Below are 16094 nucleotides of genomic sequence, written 5' to 3'. Positions count from 1 at the left end.
ATAGTGCATGTTGTGGCGATTGACGTTCCCATTATTGTGGAAGCGCGATTCATCCGAGAACAAGATATGCGATACGAAATGCTGCATCATTATCCAGCCTGCCTAATAGCCACCGACATAATTCCATTCGAGCTTCGAAATTCCGCTCATGGTGCTCTTGGTGTAGCTCAAGATGGTATGGGTGAAATTTATTTTCATACAGTATTCGCCAGACGGACGGCTGGCTGGTGTTCACCTGTCGTGCAGTCGCCCTTGTACTGATGTATGGCTTATTACGAGCTGCCTCCAGAACGGCCTCTTCTGTTTCACCCGAAGTAACGGGTCTTTCACGGACTGGTGGCTGGTTGGAAATCACGCCTGTTGTCCTTAGGCGTCTTTCAACACGGCGGAATGTCGTAGCAGCCGGGTGTCGCCTGTCGGGATACGGTTCCTGGTACAGACGTAGTGTCTCGCACGCGTTTATTCATGCTTTCCCATAAATGAGCAGCATGTCAACGCATTTCTTAGTGGAAAACATGCCGAATGACAGCGGAAATTACAGTAAATTCAGGCCCTAACCACCAGAGTATGGCGCAGGACACAAGATAAATAACAACGTCATACTACTGTTTGAATGTGGCGAACGTGGGTCTGTGTTTACGTATTCAAATATCATACCGATGCAAATATACTTGAACGATGCAGGATTCGAACCTCCGCTGGCACATTCCGTCGAATACTAGGCGAACCCCTATCCACATCCGTTACGCTATACTGCTGGAAACATGCTGGTGGTACGACGAGAGCTGCGTACATACGCCATCCGGTTCGGTTTTTAAGACATTAATTACTGCACTTTTACCTAGTTTTCTGCATTGATTCCTCTCTTCGTTACACCCGGTCACGAGGCACGACACATTAACACAGTTACATGGTAAAAGGACGTTGCTGCATGATTTCAAGGCGTCATGTTTTGCGAATGGATGATATAACATTTCGATAGGGTTCAGAATCGTGTGCAAAATGTGCTCACTGAACATTAGTTACACCTGCAGGGGAATAGCGCCCCTATAACCATGTGCACGTTTGTTGGGCTGCAGCCAATGATATTGGAAGGGGCTGCTGAATCACACTGTATATTGAACAGTTGGGCAGCACAAGCCGAGAAACTGGTCCCGTGTCAAGATTTTCTTCGAGGTTTTTACACACATCGTTACTGATCCGCTTTATTTCATCAGATTTCAACATTTAATACATGAAAACCTTACTCTGTACAACCGTTAGGTAACAGCGAAAACCGCACAGAAATCTGTCTTGCAGTTATCGAGTTATAACACAGACAGACAGACAGACAGACAGACAGACAGACAGACAGACAGACAGACAGACAGACAGACAGACAGACAGACAGACAGACAGACAGACAGACAGACAGACATCGTTCCGTTTCATAAATGCAGAGACTACTATAACAGTATTAGTGCGATAAACTGTCTCCTAAAACAGAAACTACCGAGCTCGATAGCTGCAGTCACTTAAGTGCGGCCAGTATCCAGTAATCGGGAGATAGTGGGTTCGAGCCCCACTGTCGGCAGCCCTGAAGATGGTTTTCCGTGGTTTCCCATTTTCACACCAGGCAAATGCCGGGGCTGTACCTTAATTAAGGCCACGGCCGCTTCCTTCCAATTCCTAGGCCTTTCCTATCCCATCGTCGCCATAAGACATATCTGTGTCGGTGCGACGTAAAGCAAATAGGAAAAAAAACAGAAACTGTAATAAGTTTAGAAATAATTAAAACATATATTAATGAACGGGATATTAACTCAAGAACTCAGAGTAATAATTCCGAATATCATTCAAAGTTCATCTTGTGATTTTTCAGTTAACGTAAATAAGAGGTCACAACTTGGCCACATTTTATTTGGCATACGACTGTTCACTGTTAAATACGGCACCAAGGTCGTGCTGTAACTTGTTAAAGAAACCTTAGGATGGTTCGAGATAAACAGTAATCTTTGCATTGTGGAAAAGCATTGTGTAGTCACCGTGACTGGCTTCTCGGTTCAAATCCCAGTAATTGCATTTGAAATTTTTGAAATGTGAAGTTACGTTCCTGTGGTTCGGATTCCACGTAAAACTGGAGGTTTTGTGGCTATGATCACGACATCCTTCATATGTGCACCAGGCACTACGATGTCTCTTCAACAATAACAGGAGGAGTTATTATACGAGTACATGACATCACCCACTCGTGACCAGGAGAACCTCCAGGCACACGTACGGGTGGTCATCATACGTTGACCTTCCAGACACTTTAATAAATTGAATTTCCGCGTCCCATCAAACAGTTAGACGGCAGAAATGCACTGTCTTGGTCCAAGAAGCGCTTAAGACACTGTGTCTTTGCAGCAAGGTCATCATATCATTGCTATGCTACCGTGTTCACATCAGTCCACACTCTTCTTATTCCTCCTGACCAGCAGTTCGTGCGGATTAAACCGATTATTATTATTATTATTATTATTATTATTATTATTATTATTATTATTATCATCTTCTTCTTAATCTGTTTACCATCCAGGGTTGGTTTTTCCCTCGGACTCAGTGAGGGATCTCACCTCTACCGCCTCAAGGGCAGTGTCCTGGAGCTTGAGACTTTGGGTCGGGCAATACAACTGGGGAGGACGACCAGTACCTCGCCCAGGCGGCCTCACATGGTATGTTGAACAGGGGCCTTGTCGGGGGATGGGAAGAATAGAAGGGATATACAAGAAAGAGGGAAGGAAGCGGCCGTGGTTTTAAGTTAGATACCATCCCGGCATTTGCCTGGAGGATAAGTGGGAAACCACGGAAAAACACTTGGAGGATGGATGAGGAGGGAATAGAACTCCCCTCCACTCAGCTGACCTCCCGAGGCTGAGTGGACCTCGTTACAGCCCTCATACCACATTTCAAATTTCTTGGCAGAGCCGAGAATCGAACCCGAACCTCCGGGGGTGGCAGATAATCACACTAACCACTAAACCACACAGGCGGACATTATTATTGTTATTATTATTATTATTATTATTATTATTATTATTATTATTATTATTATTATTATCATTGAGTTCGGTGGAAGTAAAGGGGAAGAAGTAGGCAGGGCCGTGTGATATGGAATAATGACCACACAAAACTGTGTATATAGAATGTGTTCCCAACATTATCTTTCTTTTCTTTTTTAAAGCAAAAACAAAAATGTATAGAGTGAATAAGGTATTAAAAAGATAAAGCTGCTGCACTGGCTCGCTGTAGTTAAAACTACCTCGAGGGAATCCCTTTTTCCAACTCCGTTGTCCCGAGTGTGACGATATTTCAATATGTTTCCCTGCAGTCTAAAAAGTTCCTACCTAGCAAGTGCATGTGCGGTTTGGGTCACGTAGCTACCAGCTTGTATTCGGGAGATAGTGAGTTCGAACCCCACTGTTGGCAGCCCTGAAGATTATTTTCCGTATTTTCTAATTTGCACACCAGGCAAATGCAGGAGCTGTACCTTAATTAAGGCCACGGTCGGTTCTTTCCACCTGCTAGCCCTTCCCTATTCCATCGTCGCCATAAGAGCCATATGTGTCGGTGCGACGTAAAGCAGATTGTATATTTAAGAAAAAAGCCTATAAATGTTTTAGGACAAATGTCGTCCAATAGCCACACGTGCTCATAGAGAGCATCAGAGCAATTCAAATGAGGTTAGGAATCAAACTTTTGACTCACCATTTTCATCCAGGGTCAACTGAGGGACAGTAACGTTATGTAGTTTTGTAATCATTTCTTATCAGGTCTCTGCAGTCATTCGTCTTGACAACAGTTCCATTTCTTTACTTCAGAACGCTTATTGTATACTTACGAGATAGTTATCCTCAGTAGCCTCGTATGTTGTGAAAAAAAATGAATAGGAAGTGTTGAATAAAGGTGTTTCTTTCTTTCTTAATTCGTTTGCACTCTAGGGTTGGTTTTTCCCTTGTACTCACCGAGGGAATCCACTCTTGCCGGCTCAAGGTCAGTGTCCTGGAGCGTGAAACGTTTGGTCGGGAGGATACAACTGGGGGGAAACCAGTACTTCGCTCAGGCGGACTCACCTTCTTGGGGATGGGAAGATCGGAAGGGATAGACGAGGAAGAGGGCAGGAAGCGACCGTGGTCTTCAGTTAGGTACCATCCCGGCATTTGCCTGGAGGAAAACCACTTCGAGGATGGCTGAGGTGGGAATCGAAGCCCCCCCCTCGCCACAACTCAGTTGACCTCCCGAGGCTGAGTGGACTCCGTTCCAGCCCTCATACCACTTTTCAAATTTCGTGGCAGAGTCGAGAATCGAATCCGGTCTTCAGGGGTGGTAGCTAATCACACTGACAAATACACCACATAGGCGGAAACTGGAACTTAGAGATAGTTATGCTCAGTAGCCTGGTATGTTGAGAATAACAAGAACATGAAGTGATAAATACGGCTAACACGTCTTATTAATAGCCGGTAAGTGTTGGAAGCAGTGATATTTGGACGATGCAAACATCCTGTATTCTGATAAAATAGAGTATATTTGGATTCCATGGAACTGCGTTTGCAGCGGGGCTTCGATTTGAATAAGAAGTAAGGGTGCGGGAATCTCTATGCTATAGTTTCGTATTTTTGATATAAATATATCTTATGACTGGGTGTCGTCTGAAATTAGCGATACACAATGTGTGACGGGATGTTACCGAGCATGCTGTGATGTGAAGTATTCATGGATGACCATGACTGATGTATATATAGGATGATCTTTTATCAAAGAGGACTTATCTCCTTATGCTCCATGGAATTGATTATTTCATTGGAGGTAGTTTCATAGGTTCTGAGTCGGTTTCCCCTGGTCGTCTCTTGTCGACACTTGTCGTCTCCAAATTCCATACAGATATCTCTCTAAAACGATTCGAAAGATGCAAATAAACGAATCCTCATCAATTTGAGTTTAATTTACTGAAAGATGTATTATGATCACCTGATTTTCTCCGAGGGAAATTCGACACCATTTTCACTTTGGACTTAGTTAGTATATCACTTTTAAGTTTTCCAGTTCGTCGTAACTTCTGCAAAATTAAAAAGTAATTGACCACCTCTGGGGTGTAGTGGTTAGCGTGATTAGCTGCCAACCCCAGAGGCCGGAGTTCGATTCCCGGCTCTGTCACGAAATTTGAAAAGTGGTACGAGAGCTGGAATGGGGTCCACTCAGCCTCGGGAGGTCAACTGAGTAGAAGGGGTTCGATTCCCATCTCAGCCATCCTCGAAGTGGTTTTCCGTGGTTTCCCACTTCTCCTCCAAGCAAATGCCGGGAGGTACCTAATTTAAGGCAACGGTCGCTTCCTTCCCTTTTCCTAATGTATCCCTTCCAATCTTCTCATCTCCCACTAGGACCCTGTTCAGCATAACAGGTGAGGCTGCCTGGGCGAGGTACTGGTCATACTCCCCAGTTGTATCCCCAACCCAAAGTCTGAAGCTCCAGGACACTACCCTTGAGGCGGTAGAGGTGGGATCCCTGGCTGAGTCCGAGGGAAAAACCAACCCTGGAGGATAAACAGATTAAGAAAGAAAGAATAAATATTTGAAAAACCTGAAAAAGAAAAAGAAATATTTAATAAGAGACTGATATATTTCTTTCTTGAAAGCACGTCATATTCTATACTCGTGGTCCCGTGTTCGATTCCCGATACTGTCAAAAAGTGAAGAATTGCAGGAGGGCTGGTATTTGGTTAAAATAGTACATGCAGCTCGCCTCCATTGGGGGTGCGCACCGCCTCGGGCTGAGGACAATAGTCTACTTTGGTTGTTTTGTTTCCGAATGTGGCCAACTAGCCTATGGACCGCATGAAACTTAAGGACCCTTGCCCTTACTTTTCTTATCTTCCCAAAAACCTCTTCAGTTTTTTTTTCGCTTTATCGTCGCCATAAGACCTACCTGTGTCGGTGTGACGTAAAGCCCCTAGCAAAAAAAAAAGTTTTTCGCTTTTTATCTTTCCCTCTTCGGAAATGATCTGTTTTTTAAAAGTGGCATCTCTTCAAATCATTTTATACTGTCGATTCTTCTTCTGAACTCTTTTCTATTGTGGATCATCGGCAGTGTGATTCCAACTTCTTCTACATACCTCATGACATCTACTACCCACTTGATGTACCTCATGATGTATTTGAAGATCTGTTTTGGTCAGTCGATTCTTACTAGGTGTCCGTAGATTTTCAACCTTCGTTTCCACATTGTGCTCGTCGTGATCTTTTCAATGTACTTCCAGAGCTCCACATTTATCCTTTTCTTTGAAGTCCCATTAGTAGTCTGCGTTCCCAGAATTTACCTCAGAATCTTCCTGACCTTCTTCTCGAGTTCTTGCAACTCCCCTATTTTAAAATTTAAAATAAAGTACTTTGAAGCTTGCGTTCCTTCCGGTTTTATTCATCTTTCTTTCTTTCTTTCTTTCTTTCTTTCTTTCTTTCTTTCTTTCTTTCTTTCTTTCTTTCTTAAACTGTTTACCCTTCAGGGTTGGTTGGACTCAGCGAGGGATCCCACCTCTATCGCCTCAAGGGAACCGTCCTAGAGCGTCATACATCGGGTCGTGAATACAACTGGAGAGGAGGACCAGTACCTCGCCCAGGTGGCCTCACCTGTTATACTGAACAGGTGTCTAGTGGTGGATGGTAAGATTGGAAAGGATAGACAAGGAAGAGGATAAGAAGTGGCCGTGGCCCTAAGTTAGGTACCATCCCGGCATTTGCCTGGAGGAGAAGTGGGAAAGCACGGAAAACCACTTCGAGGATGGCTGAGGTGGGAATCGAATCTACCTCTACTCGGTTGACCTCCCGAGGCTGAGTGGATCCCGTTCCAGCCCTCGTACCACTTTTTCAAATTTCGGGGGCAGAGCCGGAAATCGAACCCGGGCCTCCGGGGGTGGCAGCTAATCACGCTAACCAATACACCACAGAGGTGCGGATTTTGGCCTTATAGGTTATTGCCCGTTTGTTTTACCTGTTCTGTGTTAGCTTGTAGGCCAGATCTAATTTTTAGTTACAATTTCCTTCACGTTGCACTTTCACAGGCGGGTCTTATGACGACGATGTGATAGGAAAGGGGTAGGAGTGGGAATAATGAGGCAGTGGCCTTAATTAAGGCACGGTCCCAGCATTTTCCTGGTGTGAAAATGGGAAACCACGGAAAACCATCTTCAGGGCTGCCGACAGTGGGGTTCGAAATCACTGTCTCCTGGATGCAAGCTCACAGCTGCGCGCCCCTAACCGCACGGTCAACTCGCCCGGTGATCTGATTTTCTGGCTCTTGCCTTTTTTCTCTCTTTATCCAGACGGTTGGGATAGATCCATTCACCCAGGTATTTGAAAGGTTTTGGTCCTTTAAATGTTGGTGCTTGTACTCCATATATTCCGCCTTTTCATAAGAGAATTTAAGACCACTTTTGTCGGCCATTTCACGCAGGCTCTCCAGTATTTTTGGAGCGTCTTCTCGGTTTTTGGCTAAGATGGCAAGACCATCTTCAGAAAGCTAAACACTTGATCTATAGGTTCTGTCCTTTATTTTCCACGTGTATTTCACTTATTCCCTCCAATTTCAGAGCTTCTTCCCAGGTTTTTATTATTTTCCCCAGTACGATGAAAAGTCGTATGGCTTTCAGTGCCGGGATATCCCAGGACGGGTTCGGCTCGCCAGGTGCAGGTCTTTTTTATTTGACTCCCTGAGGAGACCTGCGCGTCGTGATGAGGATGAAATGATGATGAAGACAACACATACACCCAGCCCCCATGCCATTGGAATTAACCAATTAAGGTTAAAATCCCCGACCCGACCGAGAATCGAACCCGGGAACCTCTGAACCGAAGGCCAGTACCGTTCAGTCGGACGCCAGTACGATGTGGAAGAGGATCGGGAATAGTCCGTCTCGTTGTCTGACCCCTATAGTTATTTTAAATGGAGCAGAGTTTTCTCCTAAGAACTTTACTTTCGAGATGGTGTCCGTAAGCGTTAGTTTTATAATTTCGTTTTCTTGTCAATTCAGAATTCTTTTAAGATACTAAAAAAAAGTCTATCAATCGAGTCGTATGCTTTTTGAAGTCCACAAAGATGAGCACGGTGTTCTGGGTCCTTATCGCTCTTGTTCTCAGAATGCTTTTAAGGTCACGAGTTTACTTTTACACTTCTTACTTTTTTAAAGAATGTGTGAATATTATGAACAGGTGCAAACATATTTATGTTAAAATTATGTCTTCGTTGTCTTACTGGTCTGTGCAGTCCGTTTATTGTATTTCCACTCCTCTCAGCAGCCAGTATGATTTGATAGAATCTGGTGATATTCTGTCAAGAACTAAACATGTGTATCTATTAATTAAATGTTCCATTTGCAGGTATTTATTTATCTTGCATTAGTTTCAACCGACTGGAAAACTTAAGGTTGTATAAGAAGTATCGTGTTCATTCAAATATTTTATCTTAGATTTTTGACAGCTCTTGACGTTTCATGGACCCCCTCCCACACACACACAACTGGAGGAGGGGTTGAGACATCACTTGATCTCCTTTTGAGGCATTTTAAGGGTCATTTTGTTCATAGACCTCGTATAAAGCGACATTATATTACTCATCTCAGTTGCTACTTTTGTTTTGGAGAACTGGAATACGCCATCAAGATGTGAAAGAACAGAAAATCGCCTGGTCTAGACGACATTTTTATAGAGAAAATTAAACATTTTGGAAATGCTACCAAAGAATGGATACTCCAACTCTTCGATAAGTGCTTGGAGCGCTGTCACATTCCAAAAATCTGGAGGAAGGCCAGAGTAGTTGCTATCCTTAAACCCGGCAAGGACCCCAATGACCCAAAGAACTTTCATTCGATCTCCCTTTTGTGTCAACTCTACAAGATTTTTGAAAGTATGCTTCTTAACTGTCTTGCACCACCTGTGGAGCCTTTGTTAATCCCAGAGAAAGCTGGTTTTAGGCCAGGCATGAACTGTACCTGCACAAGTAGTAAACCTAACACAGTATATAGAAGATGGCTTTCAATCCCGAAAAGTCACAGGAGTAGTGTTTGTAGATCCTTCTTTTGCCTATGACACCATACAACATCAAATCATGTTACAAAAACAGTGCAGCCTTACAAAGGATTTGAAGCTTACCAGAATTGTTGCTGGTATTTTACAGAAGTGACGATTCTTTGTTGACTTTCAGGGTCAGCGAAGTCGATGGAGGACGCAAAAGAATGATCTTCCACGAGGAAGTGTGCTAGCTCCCTTACTTTTCAATATATACACCAACGACCAGCCAAATTCACCTCATACTAAAAGCTTCCTCTACGCTGATGAACTGGCCCTGGCTACTCAGAGTGAATGCTTTGAAAGAATAGAAAACAAACTGATGATGATGATGCTTGTTGTTTTAAGGGGCCTAACTTCGAAGGTCATCGGCCCCAGACAATCTTACTTCAGCATTCGATATTTCGTCTTACTACTATGAGACCAATAATATCAAACCAAACCCATAAAAAACTCGAGTATGTGCTTTCCATCTGAAGAACAAACAATCCTCAAGAAGCTGCAAGTGAAGTGGAAGTACAAAGTTTTAGAACATAATTACACAACGAAATACTTGGGTGTTAATTTGGATCGTTCTCTAACTTACAGGGAGCACTGTTCAAACATCAAGGCAAAGGTCTCCTCTCGGAACTCCCTGGTCCGTAAAGTGACAGGTTCAAAGCGGGGTGCCCATCCTGCCTTAGCACTTCGTTACTCAGCAGGGGAGTACGATAGTGCAGTTTGGCATAAATCTACACGTACCAAAAAGGTCGATGTCACCCTGAATGAAACATGCAGGCATATTACAGGATGACTGAAACCAACACCAACAGACAAACTGTACTCCCTTGCGAAAATAGCCCCTCCTGAGATCAGATGCGAAGTAACTGCAAGTATTGAGAGGTCAAGGGCTTTTACAGGCTCAGCCCACCCCCTACATGGACGCAAACTGTCACCAACTCGATTGAAGTTCAGGAACAGTTTCATACAATTCCCATCCCCCCTAGTGCAGAGTAAAGAAGACCTGACTTCTACTCTGGAATCAGAAGATCCCTTTTCGTCCAGAACGCTTAAAATTGGAGGAAAATCTTCCCCCTGGTCATGAAGAAACCTGGACTACATGGAAGACACTGAACATATTAAGAGCAGGCGTTGGAAGTTCCAAGGACAATATAAAGAAATGGGGCCTCCTGAATGTGGCCTCCTGAATGGGGGTCAGACCCTATGTCTGAGCTTGTAGAAGCCCTTGTCCTCTCAACACGAATTCACTAATTGTTCACGTTTTCCACCAACGTCGAAGTATTTGTCCCCAACTTATCGAACACTCATTCAAGAAGTCAGGACTTTTAATACTGTCATCAAAGCGGCCTGCCTGATCTCAGCTCTACTAACAATGACCAACAACCGGATCGAGCTTCGTCAAATCCACTCTGCCTTCAAGAAAATGTAACACCCATCCACGATCACTGGGCATTTTCAGGTGATCGACTAAAAGTTTTGCATTCCCTGAATACAAGGATGACCGAAAGAAAGGTGCACGCTATCACAGAGATATCGTGGAGAGGTAATACTCGGAGGTTTATCTGCGCTTTGAAAATTAAAAATGCACTTCTAATATCTCTTATTTTTCTGCAAATAACACCATTCTAGAAGACTGAAAGCAACACTCGCAACTCGTATGTCAATAACTCAAAATGAAATTATTATTATTATTATTATTATTATTATTATTATTATTATTATTATTATTAATTATTATTCGTTTAGGCCTAAGATGGACCACGTTGTTCTTAACTCTGGTGACCTCTTTTCTTCCTCTTAGCTCAGTATTCCTTCATTCTAGCGCTATGGATGTCCTTTCTTTCTCGAGTCCATTTCACTCCTACTCCTGGACGCAGTGATTTAGCTGTTGGTGACGGGAGAGAGTCAGATTTCTTCACTAACTTTCTGAACTTATCTCGGTTGTAAATGTCAATGTGATCAATGTTTAGGTATTTTAGGTCTTTCCGAACTAAATTCGTCCATTTGGCATTTGTTGCTTTCCCTCTAGATACAGTGTTGAAGATCCTTGAAGTGAGTCTCTGGCTGTCCATCCTGACTACCTGACTATAGAACATTAGTCTTCTCTTCCTCATAGCTGTTGTAATGCTCTCTATTTTACTGTACAGTTCCTTGTTGTGCCTGATTCTGTACCCATCTCCTTCTTTAATGGGACCCATAACCCTTCTGAGGATATTTTGCTCTTTCAGTTCCAGTTTTCTGAGTTGTCCTTTCCGGGTCATGTTTAGACATTCTGAGGCGTACAGTACAGGTGGTCTTACTACGGTGTTGTAGTGTCTAAGATTCAAGGAGAGGGATTTGGACTTGTATATGTTCTTACAAAGATGATAAGCTCTTTCTAATTCAGTGCATCTACTCTTCACTGCAAGGTCCTCATTATCATTTGGGGTTATCCATTCTCCAATATACTTGAATGGGTTGGCCTTGTGTATTATTTTGTCCCCCAAAGAAATGAAGTTGGATGCTTCTCTGATGTTGGTCAGAAATTCTGTTTTATTGACAGCGATCTTCAGCCCTACTTTAGCTGTTATGCGTTCTAGGGATAATAGCTGGTACGTAGCTTCTTCCGTGCTTAAAGCTAAGAGTATGAGGTCATCTGCGAAGGCTAAGCAAGTGACTGTTAACTTGTCGTTTGTGTAGCAGATTTTTAATCCAGAGTTGTCAGCTAGTGTGTTCGTCCATTCCCGAATGACCTTCTCTAGCAGATAGTTAAACAGCATGGGGGACAAACCATCTCCTTGCCTAACATCTGTTTTGATCTCGAAGCTTTTTGATAATACCCCTCTGAATTTGACTTTGGACATGGTGTTCGTTAGAGTAGCCTTCACCAATTCAAAGTCTTCTTATCCATAATGATAATTATTTGGGGATATTAGGTCGTGTAATATTCAATACCAGCTGACGCGTTTCGATCCTGCGACCGGGATCGTCTTCAGAGCAATAATAATGCGAAATGGCAACTGTCACTCCATAGTAACCAGACTCAAAATAGAGAGACCCTGTTAGAAATATAGTTCATTCCAGGGCCTCCAGAGTCACGGAGAAAGATGTTGACGAGTTAACTATTGAGGGTAGCCATGATCTACTCAGTATATCCACTCGGCTCGGCTCGGACCAACGCTTCGTCTCTGGGATACTGGGCTAAGCTCGGCTCAACTCGGCTCAACTCGGCTGGGATTTGGAGCGCTAAGGAGCAAGTGAGGAAGAGGGAGACAGGGGGAGCGAGCGAGACAGGCGTGGGGAAAGAGAGAGACAGCGCTATTGCTCCAAATCGAGGAGTGGGGGTCTGCACTCTGGGCAACCAAGCGAAGTCGTCTTTTGCACCGTGCACAGTGCATGGACCAGGCGCATGCGCCCTGAGAGGCTCTGCTCTAAGCCTCCACCGCGCTAAGTTCAATTTATAACGTAACATGTACTCACTGTTAGCATTACATTACAATGCCCAGCTCCAGTCAGACACCGCGTTCGATTTTTATGATCAAGGTCGTGTAATCGAATCCCAGTGCATTCGGTTGCATTTGAGAGTGACACCATATCAGTAGATTTACCGTCATATTAAATCAAGATGTGACAATTACAGAGTAATCTAATTAATTTGTAAATTAATTAAGAACTGTGAAGGAATTATAGGCCAACAGGCATTCCTTTTCGAATATTGCGATACAAATTAAATCAAGCCGGGGGGTTTGAGTCTGCCTCGTACCCTGAGGCATCGCGTTTGATTCCCGGACTGGTCACAGATTTTTACCTGATTCTGAGAGCTGCTTCGAGGTCCACTCAGTCTACATCATTATTGCACCCCTCACGGACGGGTCATCGCTTGGGGCATCACAAGCTCCAGTACTATCAGAAACTACATTGCTGATAAAAGGCTGCTGATTGCCACTTCTATTCGAATCGAAGACACAGAATCTTCCACCTGACAAGTGCATGCACTGTACATGCCCTCGATGTGGTTAATTATATTCTTTAAAGTGGAGGTTATATACGAATGTAAACACATAATATAGGAAAGAGAAAATACAGTAATGAAGTACAATACAATTTAACAAGTTCTAAATAATCCAAAAAATGAATCAAGGTGTAGTAAAGCTAACGCAGTGAGCTCGCAGGTGCGATCAACAGTGTTCTGTAAGAAGAAAGTCAGCTCCCAGACGAAACTATCTTTACATCGGTCTGTTTTCAGACCAACTTTGCTTTACGGAAGCAAAAGCTGGGTGGACTCAGGATATCTTATTCATAAGTTAGAAGTAACAGACATGAAAGTAGCAAGAATGATTGCTGGTACAAACAGGTGGGAACAATGGCAGGAGGGTACTCGGAATGAGGAGATAAAGGCTAATTTAGGAATGAACTCGATGGATGAAGCTGTACGCGTAAACCGGCTTCCGTGGTGGGGTCATGTGAGGCGAATGGAGGGGGATAGGTTACCTAGGAGAATAATGGACTCTGTCATGGAGGGTAAGATAAGTAGAGGGAGACCAAGACGACGATGGTTAGACTCGGTTTCTAACGATTTAAAGATAAGAGGTATAGAACTAAATGAGGCCACAACACTAGTTGCAAATCGAGGATTGTGGCGAAGTTTAGTAAATTCTCAGAGGCTTGCAGACTGAACGCTGAAAGGCGTAACAGTCTATAATGATAATGTATGTATGTAAATAATCCAATGGCATTACAGTTCTCTTTCGGGACAATCACGCTTCCGCTCACTTTTTAACTTATTATATGGATGAGAAATTATGTTTGCTTCGTTGTGGTAGACAATATGATGAAATACCTGGCGCGCACAGTAATCATATTTGAAACGTAAATAAAACTTCGCGCGCTCTGTTTGGTAGCAATCTATCTCAATGATTGCGTCGGATTACTTATCTTATCGCAACACTACTTTGATAACTGACTTCATCGGGATCATCTTCTCATGCAGAGAACAATGACGAGATAATTTATCGGTCCTTATGGAGCTTGTTTGTAAATACTTACCCCAAAGTGCGTAATCTCTCTTCACACAGTTAAGTTCATACGAACAGATTTTTAGATGAATAGAGAGAGAACCTCATGCACAGAATGCACCTGGCGATACGACACAAGAAGACTTAAATAACGTTTTTGGATTAAAACTAAGTAGAACCCGCAAGAGACTTTCATGACAACAGACGTGTCTCGTACGTATAAGACCTTGTCTTCCCTTACATGTAGTATTTGATTGTTCATGCCGTCCGCTTAAAGAAATTCAACATATTTCTCAACAAATTTACTAAACTTACCTCAGTGATGTTGACAGTTAACGTTCTGTTTTCACGATAGCGTGTCTGATAATGGCCGAAGTTGGCAGCACTTAAGGACGTTTACTTGTAACAGCTACACGTTGCTAACTTTCGGTACTTGAATGAACTCCTGACGGACAAAATCAGTCATACTGCAGCATAAATTTTTTGTTTGTAACATTAGTTACTTTCAATATGAGTTTTTAAATCAGACACTTTTATAAATGTAAATAATAGGACATGGAAATTATATGGTAAACTTTTATCTGTCATTATGTACATGTATAATGGTTTTTGATTTTAATATTTGAGCTGAAGATGACTCCATGCTGAGATGAAACTGGTCCTCTAGTGTAATAAAACTAGTTCAGTACATAACAAGTGTTGATTTGGTAGAACATATTTTTTTATGGTAGTGAAGTAAGTTAACATCAGCACGGACATGAAAATTATTCATCAACGTTATCAGGATGTTATTTTCTTTGACTCCCTCCCACGGCGTTAAATGCCTTGGAGACTACCTGTTCGATGTATGTATAGTATTGTATGTTCCTCGCATTTAATATTTGATTAGACTTCATTTTAATTTTTATCGAAGTATAATTCACCTGTCATAAAGGTAAAAACTCGTGGATACTCACAGTAAACATGATTGTTTCTGAGGAAAGTATATCTGCGAGGAATTTATCAAATATCATGCGTTTATTCTCTTTTACGAGCGACTATACAGTATGTATGTACGTATAGATAGATACGACAATCACATGAAAACTACCGGGAAATTTTTTTTTGAAGTTCGGAATATATTTTACAATTGCGTTGATTTAGATTTTAGCCTCGCAGTATAGGGGTAGTGAGCCTGCCTTTTATACAGGAGTCCTGGGTCGATTCCAGGCCAAGTATGGAATTTTAAGTCGATCTGTGAGCTGTTTTGAGGTCTACTCAGCCTGTCTGAGAACAATTGAAGAAGTACCTGATGGCGATGTAGTGGCCCCGGACTAAAAAGCCAAGATATATCGGTTGAGAAGAACCGTCACCCTAATCACGCATCACCTCGTAATCTGCAGGCATTTGGGCTGAAAAGCGGCCGTTTGGTAGGCCAAGGCCCATCAAGGCTGTAACGTCATGGCGTTTGGTTTGATTTGATTAATTGAAATACTGGGATAATTAGCATTATCATATACAAATGAGGAAGAAGTAAGATGGAAATGAAGTGCTGTTTGCTCACAGTTTACGAACGGTTGATTTTATTTAGGAAAATTTCTTACAAAAGTTAACTTTAGAACAGTTTATATTATTGCAACTTTTTTGATAGAATCACCCTGGCAGTTGTTTGGGTATAACTGTCTGGATCAAAAGAGAGGAAAATTTCTAAGTTTTTCCAAGATCTACCCGTAACTATACCTAAAAGCGGTCTGTAAAACAAGACATTTCATATAAATAAAATATTTATTTCAGTCATGTCCATGAAAAGTGCTTCTTTGGCAAATGAAACTTAAAATACTCAACTATTCTTGTGGCAGGAGTCGAAAAGTCAATCCGAAGGAAACTGCAACCCGTCCAGTTTGTTTTGACATTGCTAGTAAACAAATTCCAACAATCTTACCACGGCCGGCTCCACAGCTAAATGGTTAGCGTGCTAATGTTTGGTCACAGGGGACCCGGGTTCGATTGCCGGCAGGGTCGGGAATTTCAACCATAATTGGTT

General features: G+C 42.6%; 1 protein-coding gene across 3 annotated transcripts in view; it reads left to right on the top strand.

Annotated features, from left to right (window-relative positions):
- The window catches only part of LOC136864716 (carcinine transporter), a 214871-nt gene that overhangs the window by 38228 nt on the left and 160549 nt on the right, over positions 1–16094 (top strand). Inside the window, exon 1 of one of the 3 annotated variants that reach the window (XM_067142053.2) lies at positions 14167–14284. The exons of the other annotated variants lie outside the window; for them this stretch is intronic. The gene's annotated coding sequence lies outside the window, so the exon portion shown is untranslated. Of the gene's footprint in view, positions 1–14166; positions 14285–16094 lie in introns of those variants that run through there. 3 annotated transcript variants of the gene reach the window in all.

The sequence above is a fragment of the Anabrus simplex genome, chromosome 1 (assembly GCF_040414725.1).
Source record: "Anabrus simplex isolate iqAnaSimp1 chromosome 1, ASM4041472v1, whole genome shotgun sequence".
NCBI lineage: Eukaryota > Metazoa > Arthropoda > Insecta > Orthoptera > Tettigoniidae > Anabrus > Anabrus simplex.
Note: the sequence above shows the minus strand (reverse complement) of the source record. Positions and strands in the feature narration are given on the sequence as shown.